A 5591-nucleotide genomic window follows, 5' to 3' on the forward strand; every position below is an offset into this window, starting at 1 on the left:
GGCGGAGTTCCAAGTGAGGGATGCGGCTAGCAATGGCAGCAAGGAGATTGAGGAAGGTCGGAGGCAAGACAGTGGTCTGACTTCTAAGAGAGAGAAGAAGAAGAAAAAAAAAGAAGAAGAAAGAAAGAAAGAAAGAAAAAAGGAAGAAAGGAAGGAAGAAGATCCGGAAAGAAGAAGAAGGGGATTGAGACATTGACAAAGGAGAAGAGAAGGGCCAAATGGTTTGGATAAATTTGAAATTTTCAAAAAATGCTAAGGATAAATTTGTCCAAAATTTTAGTTTAATTTGTGTCTTAGGATAAAAATTCGTGTCTCATGATTTAGAAGAGACACAAAATACACGTATTTTTTATGTACTCTTGTGTGTAACCGTGTCTCTCTTTTTTTTGTGTCTCACAAAACAAACAACACACATGTACTCCCGTGTCCCTGTCCATGACAGGAACACAAAACAAACACTATGTTACTTACCTTGGATATTACGTTAAAAAGTAATATATATACAATCTTACTACGTTACCAACGGCATTTCTGTCAACATCTGTTAACTCTTATTTATAACTGTGTTTAATGGAAGTGTCTTTGTGAATGTGTCTAATAAAAATATCTTTTGTATAGCTGTGTTTAATAGAAGTATCTTTATAGATATATTTTTTGGATGTATCTCTTTATATATGTGTTTAAAATATAATAATTAATCATTGTTGACAATAAGTTGGCAGATAATATATTGGTTGCTGATGTCAAATTTGTTTTTAGTTACGAAAAGGTTTTGACTTATGATATTAATAAAAGGCAAAAGAGTTATTTTTAGGGTTTATTTAATGAATGATAAAAGATTCTTTTAAGCTTTGATCGGTCATGCACGAAAAAAGAAGATCAAAACTTTTATTACTATCGAAGAATTCAAGACTTTAAGGTAAAAGAGACTCTGAAACGGATGAAAAATGACAGGGCAGACCTGATAATATTCCGATTGAAATTTGGAAGGGTCTTGGAGAGAAAGACATCAGTTGGTTAACTAAACTTTTAACGAGATTTTAAAGTCAAAGAAAATGCCAGATGAGTGGAGAAATAGCACTTTGGTACCTATCTACAAGAATAGAGGGACATACAGAGTTGCAAAAACTATAGAAAGATCAAACTCATGAGTCATATTATGAAGTTATGGGAAAGTATAATAGAATGAGGCTAAGACAAGAGACACAAGTAACATAAAACTAATTTTGTTTTATGCCAGACAAATCCACCATTGAAGGCTCTGAAGCTACATACATGTTAAGAAGGATGATAGAGAAGTATCGTAGTAATAAAAGAGATCTATATACAGTGTTTATTAATTTAGAAAAAGCGTATGATAGAGTGTCAAATGATGTCTTATGAAAGATTTTGGAAAGGAAGAGAGTAAGAATCACATATATTCGTGTAGTTAAAGATATGTATGATGGGGCTACAACTAGTGTGATGACTCAAGGTGGTGTGACAGAGAAATTTTCTATTGTTATAGGATTATATTAGGGATCGGATTATCCTTAAATTCATATTTTTTTTATATTAGTCTTTGAAGTACTCACATAGCATATCCAATAGTCTATGCCATTGTGCATGCTTTTTTCCGATGATATCATCCTTATGAGAGAGTTAAGGGAAGACCTAAATAAGAAGTTGGATTTATGGAGAGAAGCTCTAGAAGTGTATGGTCTGATGGAATATATAGAATGTAAGTTCAGCCGCCAAAGAAAAAATCCTAATATATAGGTAAAGATTAAAGAAAACATCCTACAAAAAGTTAAAAGTTTTAAGTATATTGGGTGTATCATACAAGATAATGAAGAGATTGAATAAGATGTAAATCATAGGATCCAGGTAGATTGATCAAAATGATAGAGTGTGTTTGGTTTTATATGTGACAAAAATGTGCCTTTAAAATTTAAAGGTAAATTCTATTTGACTACTATTAGATTGGTGGCTATGTTTTATGGTACAGAGTGTTGGGTGGCCAAAAGGGATTTGGATCCTCTAAAGTTTGAATTTCACTTTAGAGAATAAAGTGTGCTCTCTCACCATTTATTTTATAGGTGGGGTCAAGAGTAAATATGAAAGAGAAACCATTTAACGGTAGAAGATCACACTTTACCCTCTAAAGTAAAAATTCAAACTTTAGAGGATCCAAGAGCATGAACATAAGTTAAGTATGACAGAGATGAAGATGTTGAGATGGATGAATGTCATACGCAATTGGATAGAATAAGGAACGAAGATATAAGAGAGAGAGTTAGAGTAGTGTTTATTGTGGAAAAGATGGTAGAATTACATTTTAGGTGGTTTAGACATGTGAGAAAAGACACCCAATCAGGAGGGTGGATGAGATGGAAGATGGATAAAGAGTAAAAGACAAAGAAAGACCATTAATAAGGTAGTCAAACGAAATCTACATACAAATAATCTCTCTGTAGACATGATATATGATAGAGTTCAATGATATTGTTTGATTTATATAGTAATCCCAGTTAGTAGAACAAGACTTTATTGTGATTGTAAAAAAAGAAATAGGTAGATATTACTAGGATATCCAATATTACTATGAAGATTTTATAATTGTCTTATACGAAGATTTTTTTTTATTATTAGATAATAAATTGTAAAATTTAATTTTGATATATTGTAAAAATGTTATTTTTTTAAAAGTGTAACTAAATAAATAAAATATACTTTTAATATAAAAATTTTTATAAGAAGATATTTTTAATATTTTTATTTGAGTAGGTGCTAAAGAAATATGTGTCGTGTTCTTTAGTAATGTGCAATAATGTATATTATAAAATACTTATTAGATCTATATATCATTTTATATTACATGCATGTTACTACACATATAATAATGCATTAATCAGATGTTACTTGAATGATGGGTTGTCGTTTGTCTATAATCGGTATATTCCATGCATGTAATAATAATAAATAAAAGAAAATTGGTATATTCAACTTTATACCAAATTCTGAAGGGGATAAAATGATAGACAAGTATTTTTTATTGGTCGTCGTCACAAAGCTCTACAAATCTTAAGACTTGGTGTTAAAAAATACTACTACAAATTTTCAAAATTAATTAATCAAAATTTTAATAATAACTAAACTTTTAGCAACAATGACAAAAAAATTAAAAAAATAAAAAGTTGTCAACATTATCTAGTTTAATTTGGACCCTCTACTGGTTCTTGTTGCCGTGAATCTTTGTCTCCACGTATTATTTATACCATGCTTTTCTTTTAAAAATGTAAAAAATGAGTATAAAAATAATAAAATAAATAAGTATTTTTAAATTGTTCAAAAAGACACGTTAAAATATATAAAAAATAGTATATAAATATCAATTTTTTCAAAAAAAACCACCAGAAAAAAATGTAAATATAAATATAAATTATATATTTATTATGTGTAAAATATTTACAAATATAAATATATATTATTATTGATCAAATATTAACAAAAAAAAATAATAATATTTACCGACTATGTAACGTTGTTTTTTATTATATTATCATTTATTCTTCACTCATTCATTATTGGAAGAGAGAAAAAGAAAATGAAAAGTGGAGTTAGCTTTAATTCCTCGCCCAATTTGTTTGTTGATGGTATAACATATAGGTGCAAGACAAAAAATGCTTTTGATTTGTCTAATACCTGAAATCCATTTAGTGTTGAACATAATATTTAATTATTTATCATTGTTGTCACACAAAATGGGACCCAATGCATATGATAATGAAAAAGACCCCCAATTTATTGACAAGAATAATTTTCTTTTAACATGTGGCTAAAACCTAAAACAACAGAAAATAAAGTAGCAACAGTTATTGATCGTTTACTGTGGTGTCGGCATAACATTATTTTGCTTCATGAAAATTTCATGTGTGTTGATAACTTCTTTTGCGTTGGTTTAATTTTTACAACAAATTAAAATATTTAAATTTATGGTAAATATTAAATTAGTCAAAATAATAAATACTTTAATTATATTTTATGGAAGAAATCTTGAGTTTAAGTCATAGAAATAGTAAATCTTTTTTATAAATTATATATAATGATTGATAAAGAATATTTTATAAATAGAATTCATACATCAAAATTTTCTCATATCTTTGTTATATATTAATTAATTATAATTATTTTTTGGTCAATAGTAGTGTTTTATAGATTGTTATTATTGCAAATTAAATTTTTAAAAAAATGTTATTAGGTGATGGATATTATTTTTTTGTTATTTTACTTTGAATTAACACTATCCAAATCTTTATTTTTTACATTAAAAATGTTGGTCTCTAACATTTGGCATAAACTAAATACATATTAAGGTGATAAAACTTTTGCACATGAGGAATTATGTCCTAACCCTAGCTAGTATATTGTTCATAAAAAATATTAGTAATAAAAAAATATTAGTTATAAATTATCAAAATTTATTATTTTAACTTTATTAATATATCTTGTAATAAATAAATATTAAATAAAATAACTTTAATTTATTTGGCTGATTATTTTTTATCTTCTTAATATTATCGATTATTAATTATGCCCTAAGCCTAACAGCTATTACTCTATCCTTTTTCCTTCTCTATATGCATGTTAGCAGTGCTACCTTCAATTTAGAGAAGTTCTATGGTACCTATAAAATTGGTGTTTAATTTGCCTAAAAAGTAAGAGAAAAGAGTGTGGGTCCTACTTTTTTATTTTTGTATCATGCAGTATAAAAATTAGGCATGGTAAACAACCCCTAAGTATTAATATGTATCTTTTAATTTTAGTCAAGTTTCACATACATATATAGGCAATAGTATATAATCTAGAGTTCTATAGCTAAAAGCTACATTAATTAGGGTAAGTTGTGCTAAAAAATTTGCATTAAGGAATCTCACAGCTTTAAATCTCTGAAAAGGACCAAAAGGGTCATTATAGTTACTTCGGTTGAAAGGGTGCATTCTACATGTCTTTTAGTGCATCTAAGCTAAACTTTATAAGCAAGTTGTTTTGGTGTGGTCCTTCACTAAATTACATGCATCAATCAATTATCCTATTAATTCAGTTTAACCCATTTTTTTTGGTTGTGTATGGTATCCTTCAACTCGACAAATTAAGAACTAATTTGTTGCGAATTTAAATTTCAATTAAAGGTTTATCATTGGCTAATGAATTGCTGTGTACATATGGTGAAATTCAAACTTCCACTATTTATTTAAACGAACGAATGAACTAACTACTCGACCAATTTAAATTGGTTTCAAATCAACCTATTTTAAGAAATTGTATTTGGCACTAACTTTTCAACTCAAATAACATATACCAATTTTTAATTGATCCATGAGATGGTCCAATAATGCCATTATGTAAGGTAAACTTGGCATGGCATCAATCCATGATTGAACATCAATGACATTATTGGACCCCCAATGCCTTCTAGTGATGAATCAATCACATATTATGTTTCAAGACCAAAAAGTAAAAAATAAAAATCACATATTATATTTTAGATTAATTTATGGTATGTTAACAATTTACCGGTTTGAGTAGTTTGACACTTTGACAATAAAGCT

Source organism: Arachis duranensis, unplaced genomic scaffold (genome assembly GCF_000817695.3).
Source record: "Arachis duranensis cultivar V14167 unplaced genomic scaffold, aradu.V14167.gnm2.J7QH unplaced_Scaffold_165934, whole genome shotgun sequence".
Taxonomy (NCBI): Eukaryota; Viridiplantae; Streptophyta; class Magnoliopsida; order Fabales; family Fabaceae; genus Arachis; species Arachis duranensis.